General features: G+C 50.8%; 1 long non-coding RNA gene across 1 annotated transcript in view; it reads right to left on the reverse strand.

The window, feature by feature from the left end:
• Window positions 1-3212: 3212 nt before the first annotated feature.
• The window catches only part of LOC118004031, a 14531-nt gene continuing 3713 nt past the window's right edge, over window positions 3213-14030 (reverse strand). The window contains exons 2-3 of the long non-coding RNA XR_004677470.1: window positions 9502-9705; window positions 3213-4776 (exon numbers count right to left, since the gene is read on the reverse strand). This is a non-coding gene — a long non-coding RNA (uncharacterized LOC118004031). The remainder of the gene's footprint in view (window positions 4777-9501; window positions 9706-14030) is intronic.

The raw sequence follows: 14030 nt of genomic DNA on the forward strand, positions 1-14030 counted from the left end.
GGGCAGGCCAGGAGCATCAGGACTGAATCATCGGGGTCAGCAGCTGGGGACCGAGGGTGGTTCCTGGGAGAGGTGAAGGCAGGAGCAGCAGTGCACGTGGACACGGTGTGGGTGGCCTTTTCCAGGGTCGCTGGCAAAGGGGGCACACTTGGGTGGCAGCTGGGCAGGAGGCAGAGGTGGAGGCTTTGGGTTTTTGTTTTTTGGAGGAGGACCTAAAGCCTAAAGCCATGTGAAGGAGAGGGGGTAGCAGTGTGCTAGAGAGACAGGGCACTGACCAGAGACTGAGGAGAGACAGCACTTCCCGCTTCCAGGTGGGGGGGTGCCGAGAGCGGGGCCAGGGCAGGTGAGGAAGATCAGGCCTGAAGGCCTCAGTGAAGTAGGATCCCAGGCAGGAGGCTGGGAGGCGTGGCCGGGAAAGCGGAAGGGAGACAGAGGTGAGAGCCATATATCCGTGCTGGCCTCTTTCATATGGTGGACGGGTTGGGGATGGCTCCGGGAAATGTCTCTGTCGAGTAAATAAAAACTTATACCTGGCCTGCTTCTCCTTCTATTGGATCCCTAGCTCCAGTCTTGAAAGGATGGGAAGCTTCAGGGTCCTCTCTGACCCCATATCCTGTGGGCCCCCTCCCCTCCACCAGGCCTTGGCACCGGTCGGTGGGAATAACAGCAATCATTATGACTTTACTTTGCTCACAAGAGGGGGGATCTTGGTTCCCCTATTGTCAACTGCTTAATCACTGGACCATGAACTCCACGTTGGATTTCTTCTATGTCTTCAGCAGCACACGGGGGGCTCGGGTCACACCCAAAAGGCGGTTAATAGCTTTAAAGAAAGGCAAAGGGATAATAACATTATCAGACTGCCTCTGCTGCCGCCTGCTGTCCGATATGGGTTGGTGCAGAATAACAGAATACTAGTTCAAAGCGCTAACCCTAGAGCTCTTGCTCTCAAACTTGTGGATCTCGGGACACTGTTTCACACCTAAAAATTATTGAGGACTCCACAGAACTTCTGTTTACGTGGTTTATATTGGTATTTCCAGTATTATAAATTAAAACAGACATTTAAAAATATTTACATCATTGACTTAAAATAACAATCATATTAAATTTTAACATATTTTTATGAAAAACATATTTTCCTAAACAACAACAACAAAAAAACTAGTGAGAAGAGTAGCATTGTTTCATAGGTTTACACATTTCTTTAATGCTTGGCTTAATAGAAGACAGCTGGATTCTCCTCTGTTTCAGCGTTCAATCGGATACAATATATTGTTTTGTTTGAAGCTTACAAAGAAAATACAGACTTATACTGATTCGTAGCTAGAAAAGATTTTAGCTAGAAGCTAAAAAAGAATTATTTTCAAATAATTGTGGATATTCTCCTTTGATACTAACCAAAATTCTACAAATTTCTTGGCAGTTAGTTGCTATTAGAATTTGAAATCATATCAATGAAATTTTCTTCCTCAGTTACGGTAATATCCATTAGTTTCTTTTGCATTTTTTTTAAGCAAGCTCTCCACCCAACGTGGGGCTCAAACTCATGAGCCCAAGATCAAGAGTCCCATGCTCTACCAGCTGAGCCAGCCAGGTGCCCTTCTTTTGCTCTTTGAATGTATCTTTTACCCATGCATGATTTTGTAACAGCATGCATTGGCCGTTATGGGGGAAAAAAAAAAAAGTTCACCAAGTTATCTTTCAAAAACTGATAAATTTTAGCATATAATATTAAAAAATCAAATTCATTAATATCGCTACAGATCTCATCAGAGAAATCTTTACATATTGAGAAGCTGTCAGGCTTACACTGGTGAACACAAGTTTTCCAAAATTCTAATTTTCACTTGAAAGCTTGAATTTTATCATTAGCAGCAAATACCGTCAGTCTACCTTGAAATGACAGGCTCACTTATTCGTTTTTGAGAAAATGCCTGCCAGATACTCAAGTCTGCGTAACTATAATTTGCCTGTCAATTTTTCTTCCAAGTAAAAATGGTGTTCCATGAAAAAAGTGGCTGGTTTAGCTCACAATTCAAATAATTCAAAAAACACAAACGCTTTTCCTGGAGACAGCCATGATGCTTCTGTCTACAGCAGAAGTGCTTTATGATACTTCCCGTTTTGCCACACAGAATATTAAAAAGGGGGGCGCCTGGGTGGTTCAGATGGTTAAGCGTCTGCCTTCAGTTCAGGTCATGATCCCAGAGTCCTGGGATCAAGCCCCGCATCAGTGGGGAGTCTGCTTCTCCCTCTCCCTCTGCCATTCCCTCTGCTTGGGCTCTCTGGCTCTCTATCTCTCTGTCAAATAAATAAATAAAATCTTTTTTTAAAAAAAAGAATATTAAGGGGCGCCTTGGGTGGCTCAGTTGGTTGAGCCTTTGGCTCGGGTCATGATCCTGGAGTCCCTGGATCGAGTCCCGCATCGGGCTCCCTGCTCAGCGGGGAGCCTGCTTCTCCCTCTGACCCTCCCCCCTCTCATGTGCTCTCTGTCTCTCTCATTCTCTCTGTCTCAAATAAATAAATAAAATCTTTAAAAAAAAAGAATATTAAAAAGGTGTACATTCAAGGGTCACTATATAATGAATTGAATACATTTTATTGTTTCATCAATAAAATAATGTTACTGCTTTCTTGAGTGGTGTTGGCAGTGTTTTATTGCGAGGGCATGGCAGCAAAGAATATGGCTATTTCTAGGCCAGTGTGGCGCTCTGATGGGTATGGGGGCACCCGTGGTTGAACTACCCTTGTTTTGCCCCATCACCCCCGTGAAAAAGGCAAAGGATGCCTTAGGATCATTATGAAAGGAGTTTGGACCCTCTGCTCTGGGGTGTGTATTGTGTACTAGGCACTGGTCCAAGCATTTTACTTTAAAAAAAAAATTGTGCTAAAATATACATAACATAAAATTTATGTTTGCACTGTTTGTCAGTGTCCAGTTTGGTGGCATGAAGTCTGTTCACAATGTTGTGCAACCATCACGGCCACCCGTCTCCAGAACTTTCCTCGTCTTACAAAAGTCAGTGCCTGTTAAACAATGACACCCTACTCCCTCATCCCCGCAGCCCCTGCCAACCACCATTCTACTTTCTGTCTTTATGAATTTGACTACTTTAGTTACCTCATGTAAGTGGAACCATACAGACATCACTTAGCATGATGTCTTCAAGGCTCATCCATGTTGTAGCATGTGTCAGAATGTCCTTCCTTTTGAGGGCTGAATAATATTCCATTGTATGTATTTTCTCCATTCATCCATTGCGTTCACCTTTTGGCTGCTGTGCATGATGCTGCTATGAACATGGCAATAAAAGTATCCCCCAACCAACCAACACCACAGGAAAGGGGATACTAACTGTGACTTCCTATAATGACTCAATTCAAGGAAGCTTTGCGGAGCACCCAGACCACACCAGACCTGAGGCTGTCACAGGAGCACGCAGAATGGAACCAGGCCCCATCTTCTGCCCTGGGGGAGTGTCTGGTTTAGTGGGTGGAGACAGATGTGCCACATCATAGTAAGAACTTTACCAAAGAAATTTTCATAAACTCAAAATGCCACCTTCTGCTTCCCACAGAGTTCTCTTCTGATTCAGTTTTTGTAACTGAACAAGTTTCAGCACAAAGGGGAATTCAGTGAAAGGATATGGGGGAGTCCCCCAACCTCGAAGGGCAGGGGTGCAGTCAGGCCTCAGGATGAGGCAAAAACAGTACCATCAAACAGGTCCCAAATTAATATTATGGTCCATCCCCCCAAAGAGAAACTGAGCTTTCTATCTCGGTCCTAGGTCCAAAATTCTTGGAAAGAAGGCATGTGGCCTAGATTGACTATGTCCTCATTCCTCATCATGGAGGTTGAGAGTAAAGGACTGTGGTATCTATGTTTGCAAATGTGGACGGAGGGGGCAGAGGCAATTCTCAGAAACAAGGTGCTTGGCAGACCATCTGCCCAATTTGTCCCATACTGATCAGCACACAAACATGTGTTTTGTTCTGTCACAATGATGTTTGTTGATAATATTTTGAACTTTTCTTGTTTTACTAAACAATTCTATATGCATAGCATTGATAAGATTCACACACTGTGACTTCTAATGTGACCTTTTGTGATATGACTTCTCTTACCTTGGTGCATTGGTCAGCTACTGCTAGGATAAAGCCACATAACAAACAACTAAAAATCTGAGTGGCTTATAAGCAATATTCCTCTGTCCTGCTCACAGTCTGCATGTAGGCTGGGATGGCAGGGAAGGCTTCAGGCTGTCTTTCAGGCTCAGGTCTGCTCCATGTGCCTCTCACTCTGGGATCACTGGCCACTCAGAGCATGCTTTCCTCAAGGTGGATGACAGAAACTCCCAGGGTGCGAGTGGAAACACGTGATGCCTCTTAAGGCCTGGGATCAGAACAATCACCCAGTCTCTTCTGGCCACATTCCACTGGCCAAAGCAAGTCACATGACCAAGCCAATCTCGACAGAGCAAGGAAGTACCCTCTACCCTCAGTGGACCATGGCAACGGTCGAAGGAAGAATGGAGAACAAATGATATGGTTTACTACACTTGGTCATGGTTTCTTCAACTGTAAACATCAAAGTTTGCAGATGGTCCGTCAGTCTTCTGGGTGCTATTGTCCCCGGCCAAGAGATCCCATGCTTCCTTCCACTCCGCGCCGTAGGCTCTCTTGAAGGGAGATCCGAGTGGCCAGCTTCCGTGAACTGATTGAGGCTTGAAGTCGGAAGGAAGTTAGGAGAAGCTCAGCTCAGCAGCTGGCACGCTTGACATATGAGGAAACCGAGACTTGGTGAGGGGAAGTGCTTTGCCCAAAGCCACCCAGCCAAGAAACCAGCATGCAAACCCGGGTAGCTCTGATGCCCGCATCTGGCTGCCTCGAAGTCTCTGCTGGGCTTAGAGGAGAGTTGGGCAGAGAGTGGCCAGGTTGGACTCGGGCAGGGCTCAGGTGTCCCCTCCTCACAGGAGTCTTTCATGGGTAGGCTCTCCTCTGGGCTGCCACGGGCTTCCCTCTGGGGGTTCCCTCTGTCCTCTCATTTACCACCTGCCTCTGTGACTGTCAGCTTGCGTGTCTGCTTCTACCAGGCCACACACCCCCCAGCCCCCAGCATGGGACCTGGTACATCTTGGTCCTCACAACAATGCTCATTGTTGCCCCCATTCTAGTGCCCTCTCTGGCCGCCCAGCCCTCCTGAGCAGGGAAAGCAATTCCTTCACGTACTCATTGCTCCTTGCCTTTCTTCCTTCTTTCAGTACATTCATACTGAGTGATTACTTTGTGCTCAGCATTGTTCTAATGCTGGGGGTACAGCAGGGAAAGTTCTCTGCCACCATGAAATTTACTTTCTAGTGGAGGGAGGTAGACAATAAGCAAGGAAAAAAAAAGAATGGGATATCTGATGAGATATGTGCTATGGAGAAAAGAAAGAAAACCATAGACAGAGGAGAACATGGAAGGTCAGCAGGGGAGTTATCATCTTGAATGGAGTGGTCAGGGAAGGTGGCATTTGAGTAAAAAGACCTGAAGCAGAACACAGGTGCAAAGGCCCTGAGGTGGGGCACACCTAGGATGTTCAAGCCAGGAGGCCAATGTGGCTTGAAAGAAGGGGGTGATGGAAGGGCTGGGGCGGGGTGGGGAGGGAAAAGGTGGGTCCTTGAGGTCACAGAGATCAGAGCATGGAGGGCTTAGAGCCTACGGTAAGGAATTTAACTCTCGCTCCAGTTGAACTGGGAAGGCACCGCAGAGTTCAAAGCAAGAGGGCATCAGCATTTGCCTCATGAGTTAAATAGACCAAGGCGAGTAGGGTCGAAGCAGATGCGACAATCAAAGGAGAGGTGGCTCAGGGGAGGCCGCAGCAGGGAGGTGTGAGGGGGAGTCGCATTCTGGGATGTCTGTGGGAGGGGGAGCCACAGGACTTCCTGATGAACTGAATATAGGTTGTGAGAGAGAGGAGTCCACGGTGGCCCCGTATGCTTGGCCTGAGCATCTAGAAGGATGGCACGGCCCTGGTCTGTCTTGAGGAAGGTGACAGGAGCAGTAAGTTTGGAGTTGCAGATCAGAATTCGGGGCTGGATGTGCTAATTCTCAGATGTCTCTTAGACATCCAAGTGGAGATGGTGGGCGCACAGTTGGAGATACTCTTCCAGAGTCTGGGAGAGGTCCAGAAAAGTGGGAGTCGGGGCATGGAAAAGGTATTTAAAGCTCACGGTCGGATGAGACCAACAAGGAAATGGTGGCTGCTGTAGAGAAGGCCGAGGACCGAGCCCCAGGCTCCCATGTCGGGAGAAGAGGAGGAACAGGCAACAGAGACAGAGAGGGGGTGTCCAGGAGAAGAGGAGGGGGGAGCTCGAGGGTGTGTGGGGTCCCAGGACTTAAGAGAGAAAAGGGTCCCCGAAGAGGGCCAGGCAGCAGTGTTGAACTAGTCACCCACTGGGTCCACGGCATGGAGGTCGCGGCGACCTTGGAAGGACCTTTGGTGGAGTGACGGGAGAAACACTGGGTAGGGCGACAGTAAGAAACAACAGGAGGCTGGAACTGGAGACAGAGGTCCGCACCGTTCCTCTGAGGGGTTCTGCTGAGGAAGAAAGGGAAGACAAGGCACAAGGAGGGAAACAGAGAGGGCCTTCATGAGCTAGAACTAGTACGTGTGTACGCCCAAGGGAAGGATCGAGAGGACCGTACTTGCCTTGGTCGATTTAACTCATGAGGCAAACGCTGATGCCCTCCTGCTTTGAACTCTGTGGCGCCTTCCCAGTTCAAGTGGGAGAGAGCAGACTGCCTGGGAGGAGGGGCTGGCTTGAGCCGGAGGAGGGCAGTATTACCCACAAGATGCCAGGAGGGAACCTGTGGGGAGTCCTTTCTGTTTTCTTTCATTCTCTCAGTGACTCAGGAGGCAAGACCATCAGCTGGGATGCGGATAGGGAAAGGGTCTTGGAGATGGGAGGGCAGAGGAGAAGCCATGCAGCCGTTGCCCCGGAGGGCACGACAGGAGGCCCTCGTATGTGTGCATGGAAACTTGCAGGCCCCTGGGTTGGGCAGCCATGCATTGAGCATCAGGCAGCCCCGAGGGCGCAGAGCCCAGGTGCCTGCCCCAGACCACCATCTCTTCTGGCCCCAGTTGGTGGGCCAGGCAGTGCAGCGTGGACAGACGTGCAACTCGGGGACTTAACAGCATGCTGCAGATCAGGGTCCGGGAGAAGGAATGTGCCCAGCACACCTCAAGCTTCCAAGACCGGATTTACGTCTTCAGGCAAGCTCCCCTGCCTCCATATCCAAACTGCGTGTGTGGGGAGCAGGGCATTTGGCAGCCTTGCTTTGGGGTGGTCTTACAGGGTCCCCTATGCCACCGACCCTAATGTACCCATAAAGCAGATACTATCCCTGTCATGTCCTTAGGAACAAGACCCCCATCTCCTGGGCAAGAGCCAGTGTTGGGCTGCCCTGTCTGGTTTCATTGTCCTTGTATTTTTGGGTCTGTTTTTTGGCAGAGGCTGCTTTTCCTAGATGACTTAACATCTGTTAGCTTGCTTCTAAAATAAAACAGGACAAGTTTGACTCCAATGTGTTCTCTTCCTCTGTGGTGGCCATCAGTAAAGGTCTGGCTGTCAGGGGCCCCACCCGCTGCCTTTCCACCCTGATCTCATGCCACTTGGGTGGATTCTGGTGTCCTGCCTGGCGTTGGTCAAGCCCTTGCTCCTGACTGGAGCATCTCCTGCCTCCAGCTTCTGGCCTGGCTCCTGAGGGCTCCTTGCCACCCAGAACCCCTCTGCTGAGCTCCTGGGGTGCTGACCTTCAGATGTGGGGTGGCACAGACCGAGCCTTGTGGTACCCAGGGATGTCCCTGCCTCTTATGTCCCAGCTAATCCCAGCTCTGTTCTCCTCCTTCTGTGCCCCATCGAAGCACCCAGGAGGTCCTGGCTAGCTCAGGAGCCTGAGTCACAAGCTTTCTCAGGCTGGGGACAAGGAGCTCACATTTGCTGAATCTTGATGTATGTCAGGCACTGTACCAGGTACAGGTGGCCAGCCCTACAGCTAGTTCCCCGATATCTGTGCCCTCCTTCTTCCACAATAATAGTACTCCTGATTTTTACTGGGGCAGTGGCCCCTTGGAATAAAAAGTCCATTTCACAGACTCTCTTGCTGTGGCCCTGGGACTGAAGTTAGGACCAATGGAATGTAAGCGGAATTGCTGCGTACAATTTCTGGGAAGCACCCTTAAAGGGAGTGACGTGCCCTTCTTTGGTCCTTCTCTCATCTGCTGCCTGGAACATGGATGTGATGGCTGGGGCTCTAGCTGCCATCTTGGTCTTTGAAGACAAGGGCCATACCCTAGGGTTGGAGGAGCCAGGAGCTAGAAGGAGCCTGAATGCCCAAGCACTTAATGAAGCAGAGCCTCCCCACCACCCTTGAACCATTTATTTCTAGACTTGCATCTGAGAGAGAAACAAACTCTCCTTTAAGCAGGAACAATTCTGGGGATCTGTTGCTCACAGTCGAACCTAATCCTGCAATGACGCCTGCCTTCTGCCAGGTATCTCATTTTCATCTTCAGAAGAGCCCCACAGAGTGGATGTTACCCACCTCATTGTAGAGAAGAGGGAAGAAGTCTCAGGGATGTTTTTTAGGCAAGTGGCCTAAGGCCACCCAGCCAGTGTAAGGCTGAAGTGGGTGTAAGCCCCATTTGTTCTGACTCCTGGCCCCCCTCTCTCCACCAGCCCCTGGGGCCACAGCCAGGCCAAACAACCTGCGTGCGCTAACACCACCTGGTCTCCCAAGAGTACTTCATCCAGGGCTCAGAAGCAGCTAATGAGCAGGAGCCTTTAATGTTGCAGGGTGACAACTGATTCCTAGACAGTTTTAGCCCTGGAAGCCCCACATCCCTCAGTTATGGGCAAACCCGGACAGGTGGCCACACAGAACTGTGGCCCAGCCAGCCCCCGTTGCTGCCCTGTGAGCACCCAGACCCTGAGCCATTACAACCTGCCCGTTTCCAGGGATGTGTTTTCTTCCTTCCAGGAGCCCTGGGAGCTTCCTGAGCTGGGGCCTTGGCTGTCAGCCCCTAGGATCTGTTTAAGGGCTGGAGCAGGGCTTAAGGGATTAAGGAAATGAGGTTCATCAATGCTGGCAAGAAGTGACAGCCCCAATTACATCTTGACTTGACCTTGCAGTGGCCTCAGAAGTCAGCAGCTCCCACACCTGTCTTGACCCTTCTGTATCCCCTGACTCTCTGCATATCCTGCGACCCCCAAGAAAGCACAAAGTCCTAGTGTGGTGGGGTCTGAGGCCATCAGTCTGACCTAAGGGGGCCCACCCATCCCTGCCCCCATCCAGGTGCCTATCAAGCATGGCTGAGCCCCAACTCAGTATAGCACAAGGGCCCCGCACTCAGGAGGACTTGGGTCAAATCCCGGCTCTCCTGCCTTCAAGCCAGCGGTTTCAGCTTCTGAGCCTCAGTTTTCTCATCTGTAAAACAGGGATAATAGTACCTACCACATAAGACTCTACCAGGATTAAGGCGATAATGCACCATGAAGCTCGCCCCAGGGCCTGGTACAGAGTTAGCACTCAGTGGAGGTTGTCATCGTTGCCATTCTTGCTTTAGTACTTCTTTGTGTCCCGCAGCCTTTGTGCTGGATAACAGGGACCCAGTGACAAACCAGAAGCCATCCAGGGATTCTTCAAGAAACTCAAAATCTGAAGGGGAGACATGACACCAGACATTTCAAAAATGCAGGAACTAGAACAGTTCTTGTAGGAGGAGAGAACAAGGTACGGTGGGAGCACGAGGGAAGAGTATCTCAATGTGCTCCCTGGGGCAATCAGGGAGGTCATCCTGGAGGAGGCAGAGTTTGCATGGAGGCTTGCAGAGGAGCAAGTTTTTGCCAGGCAAATCCAGGTGATGAAGGAGCCTCTGGCAACTCTCTGAGTCAGGGGTTCTCTAGTCATGTGATAGGGTGGGGTGGGACTAAGGCTCATCCTATGGCTGGTGTCTCACCAGGGGCTCTAAAAGCTGTGGACAAGAGGGCCCCAGCACCCAGAGGCCTAAATGGAGTGTCAGCCCATCCTGCAGGCCCAGCAGAGGGAGTGCTCCCAGACCTGTCCTGCCAGCCTCCAGCCATCACCCACCCGTGGTGCAGGGGCTCTTTAGGAGAAAGTTGTCATTCTGCTCTGCTTCTCTTCCCTCCTTTAAGCCCAGTGAGGAGGGCTTCCAGAGCACTGTTCAGAGAGCTTGACATATGTGCCTCACTCTGGGAGACACTGGGACCAGAAGGGCTCTCATACACTGCACAGTCTAACAGCAAGGGGCTGTGTGTGGCAGCAGAGTGGGGAGGGCCGGGCCGCTGCTGGGAACGGCTCACTGCCTGGGTAGACAGACAGAGGACGCCTGATTTTCCAGGGGAAAATGAGGGCCTGCCTGCCTAAGCTGGTGTCCCCCTGCCTGAGGACCAGTTTGGGGGTGGTGAGGAGATCCCGACAGAGTGGGGACAGCTGGAGACTGACAGGGAAGTGGCAAACCGGAGGAGGCCCTGCTTTATCAGGGGACATCTAGGTGAGAGGTCCCGAGAGGAGGAGTTTTCCTGAAAAATCTCCAGGAGAATCCCATGAGTTAAGATAACTTGGGACATCCACCATGGCCAGAGGGTCCGCAGGCCAGGTTACAACCGTGTCAGGCAAGGAGGGCCTTTTCTGCCCTCTCTCCCACTCTGCACTCCACTCTGGAGGGGCCATAGGGAGCCAGAGATGATCATGGAGGGAGAGCAGCATGCTCTCCAGGTTTCCAGTTTAAAGCCTAGCCTGAAAGAAGGGTCTCAATTCTAGACTGGGAAGATTTTGGTGTTTTAATAACACTTTGAACTGTGTTGAAAAAAATAAACGTGCGCGGGGCACCTGGGTGGCTCAGTCAGTTGCGTGTCTGACTCTTGATTTTGGCTCAGGTCACAGTCTTGGGGTTGTGGGATCGAGCCCCGTGACAGGCTCTGCACTGGGTGTGGAGCCTGCTTAAGATTCTCTCTCTCCCTCTCCTTCTGCCTCGCCAAAGAAAAAATGAATAAATACACATGTGGATGATGTACCTAAAATTAGGCAGATAAGTAAAATAAACCCCCATCCCCCACTATCCCTCTGCAGCGATAATCAGGTCATGCCAATCTTGTTTCTTCTCTGCTTCCGGCCCACTCCCTCTAGTGTAATTTCGAATCAAATCTACAAGAAAGAGTAGAACAACTTCCTGCTTGCCTCTGAAAAATTAAAAATAACGTCAGCATCCTCTACTATTTGATTAGGGCTCTCATTTTAGGGCATAAACCTGAGATCAAAGCTGGCAGGACCTGTGAAGTCATTACATTGAAGGTGGGGCTCATATCTGCTGCTTTCGTCCTCATGCCCACTACCCAGGACAGTGCCAGGCACATAGTAGGTGCTCAATAAATCATTCTGGAGCCTCTCTACCTGTTCCTCTCGCCGTCCCAGGCAGCGGTTCTCCTGATGTGCATCAGCTGGAGATGATACTCAGCCTTCCAGTCCAGGCTACAGCAGGTCCTGCCCACAGCGCCCCCACCCCAAGGCCTCGGCCAGAGGCAGGATTCCTGCACTGAACACAGGAAATGAGGAGGCAAAGTGCCCAGCTCAGTGCTCTGTAATGGCAGGTGGCTAAGAAGTGGTAAGAAGACACCCTGAGAAAAGTGTTGAGCAGGAGGGTGACATGGCAAACATTCTGGGAACTTCACTGAGTGGAAGGGGGAAGAGAAGGGGCAAGGATGGGGGCAGCAAGACATTGAGGAGACACATAGCGCACTCTGGGGAGAGGAAATGAAGGTTTGACCCATCTGGCAGGGGACCAATGGGGGATGTGGAAGACGGGGTATCTGGAAAAACTTAGAGGCACGGCTCAGCTGCTGGAGGTCAGACCCCTCCCGTCTTTGAGCTCTCGGTCCTGAATGTTCTGGATAAGGCTTTGCGAGGGTCCTTACTATGACTGAATACTTGTGCAAAATGAAAATGCAGGGCTCAATGTCCAAACATTATTAAGAATTGCAAGATGGGGGGCGCCTGGGTGGCTCAGATGGTTAAGCGTCTGCCTTCGGCTCGGGTCGTGATCCCAGGGTCCTGGGATCGAGTCCCACATCGGGCTCCCTGCTCCGTGGGAGCCTGCTTCTCCCTCTGCCTCTCTCTCTGTCTCTCATGAATAAATAAATAAAATCTTAAAAAAAAAAAAAAAAGAATTGCAAGATGGATGGGGCGCCTGGGTGGCTCAGTTGGTTAAGTGGCTGCCCTTGGCTCTGGACTCCTAAAGTTCCGGGATTGAGCTCCGCATGGGGCTCCCTGCTCAGCGGGGAAACTGCTTCTCCCTCTCCTTCTGCCCCTCTCCCCTGCTCATGTTCTCTCTCGTGCACTCGCTCTCTCTCTCAAATAAATAAATAAAATCTTAAAAAAAAAATTTCAAGATGGTGACACCAGAGCATTAAACCAAGAGAAGAGTTCTTTGCTTAAGACTGACAGATTTAGATGCGGGGGGGGGGGGGGGGGCGGGGGGGGAGGAAACCCAGTTAAAGGTGAATTTCAGATAAACAACAAGTTTTAGTATAAATGTGTCTGGTGCAATAGTTGCAATAAAAATCACTGTTATCTGAGATTCACCTTTGACTGGGAGTCCTGTGTGTTAGCCCGCAGCAGACCAGATGGGTCCTGTGGTCTCCTCCATTGCCTGGGGCTCCTGGGAAGAGGGTTGTCAAGCTAGCTTGCGTCAGAATCCCCTGGAGGGCTGTTAAAACAGATTTCTAGGCCCCACCCCCCGAGTTTCTGATTCATAGGTCTGGGGTGGAGTCCAAGAATGTTCATTTTTTTCCTTTTTAAAGTATGCTTTATGCCCAACATGGGGCTTGAACTCAAGACTCTGAGATGCTCCACTAACTCAGCCAGCCAGGCGCCCCAGAATTTTCATTTCTAACAAGTTCCTAGGTGATACTGATGGTGTGGTCCTGAGGCTACATTCTTTTTTTTTTTTTTTTAAGTTTTATTTATTTATTAGAGACAGAGACACAGAGAGAGCAAGACCAGCGGGGGGGAGGGGCAGAGGGAGAGGGAGAGGAAGAAGCAGACTTTCCGCTGAGCGGGGAGCCCCACGCGACGCGGGGCGAGACGCGGGGCACGATCCCAGGATCCCAAGATCCCAAGATCATCCGGAGATCACGACCTGAGCAGAAGGCAGACGCCCAACCTACTGGGCCACCCGGGCGCCCCCTGGCGGCACATTCTGAAAACCGCTGTTCTAGGAGCCAGTCCATTACCCTAGGGAAGCTCATAAATAGGACACAGAAAAGCGCAGTGACCCAAAATGGCCACCAGAGGGCAGAAGTGCCCACTAGTCAAGCTGCCTGGGGGCTGAGCTTATACCTGTGCTGAGCATTTGCTCTGTGCCTGACCGTGTCCAGGGACCTTGCTAGGACAAAACCATGGGTCAGACTCAGTGCCTGCCTTTGAGGAGCTCAGGGTCTGGAGAAGGAGACAGAATTGGTGCTGATATGGCGGGAAGCCCGGAGAGGAGTGGGGAGGCTATGGGAACCCAGAGGAGGCTGGGGGTAGTCAGGCAGGTTTCCTGGAGGAGCTTGTCTCCTGAACCATGAGTAGAAGTCACCCAGGTGGGGAGAAGAGGAGGAAGGGCATCCTGGGCTTAGGAACCCACAAGGGCACACAGGGTGGGAGGTATTTGGTGTGCTCAGGGGGTAGTGCAGGAGCCGGGAAGAGAATCGGTGGGTGAATGCCTAGTGAGGCTGGCAATGGCTTGGCTGGATCTTAAGGGCTTCAGGGAGCTTCTGGAGGGTTTTAACTAGACAGTATATTAGCATCACCCCCTGAAACAGTGTGGAGGAGAGGCCAGAGGCATGGAAACTAATGAGCAAGCTGGTGCAGTGGTCCAGGGAAGAGGTGATCAGATGAAGCAAGGATCGCAACAGTCTCTCCCTTCCTTCCTTCCTTCCTTCCTTCCTTCCTTCCTTCCTTCCTTCCTTCCTTCCTTCCTT

Source organism: Mirounga leonina, unplaced genomic scaffold (genome assembly GCF_011800145.1).
Source record: "Mirounga leonina isolate KUSES-001 unplaced genomic scaffold, KU_Mleo_1.0 Mir_92, whole genome shotgun sequence".
Taxonomy (NCBI): Eukaryota; Metazoa; Chordata; class Mammalia; order Carnivora; family Phocidae; genus Mirounga; species Mirounga leonina.